The sequence below is a fragment of the Monopterus albus genome, unplaced genomic scaffold (assembly GCF_001952655.1).
Source record: "Monopterus albus unplaced genomic scaffold, M_albus_1.0 scaffold618.1, whole genome shotgun sequence".
Taxonomy (NCBI): Eukaryota; Metazoa; Chordata; class Actinopteri; order Synbranchiformes; family Synbranchidae; genus Monopterus; species Monopterus albus.
The window spans coordinates 27,802-28,685 of record NW_018128498.1 but is presented as its reverse complement, the minus strand read 5'-3'; positions in this window follow the sequence as shown (position 1 = coordinate 28,685).

Below are 884 nucleotides of genomic sequence, written 5' to 3'. Positions count from 1 at the left end.
ACCCCGGGATGGCATGTTAGCCGAGAGGCAGGGGCCCAGGCGAGGGTCTGGGCCCTAGCAGCCAGGGGGACGTATAATCTGGTGGTCCACTCCCTGGATCGGGTTCTTGTTGTTGGGCCTCCCGTATGGTATCCTCGATCTCCCATGTAATGGAGGCTACCATACAGGAGGTGGGCAGAATGGTTTTGGGTTTGTCATTGGTGGCTGGGGGGTTGTATTGTCGGGAGAGTGCATCAGGATTCTGGTTACGGGACCCCGGCCGATATGAGAGGGTAAACCGGAACTGATCAAAGAACAAGGCCCACCTCGCTTGTCGGGGGTTCAGTCTACCTCCAGTCAGTTAGCTGACTGGAGGTAGGCCAAGTTCTTATGATCGGTCCAGACTAAAGAAGGTTAGTCAGCACCCTCGAGGAGGTGCCGCCATTCTTCAAGGGCCAGTTTTATGACCAGCAGTTCCTTGTTTCCCACATCGTAGTTACGTTTGGCCGGGGTCTACCTTCGGGAGTAGTAAGCACAGGGGTGCAAGTCAAGGTCTTCCCCGGACCGCCGAGAAAGGACCACTCCCACCCCAGTGTCGGACGTGTCCACTTCAACCATGAACTGCCGTGAGGGATCAGGTTGGAGGAGTACGGGGGCTGTGGTAAACCGGTTCTTGAGCTCTTGGAAGGCCTGCTCCGCTGTCCTGGACCATGCAAACTTCACCTTAGTGGATGTGAGCTGTGTGAGAGGGGCTGCAATAGTGCTGTAGTTCTTAATAAAGCGGCAGTAGAAGTTTGCAAAGCCCAGGAAGCGTTGCAGGTCCTTCACACAGGTGGGGGTAGGCCAATTGGTGACAGCAGAGATCTTGGAGGGGTCGGCGCGGAGTCTTCCCTGTTCAATGATGA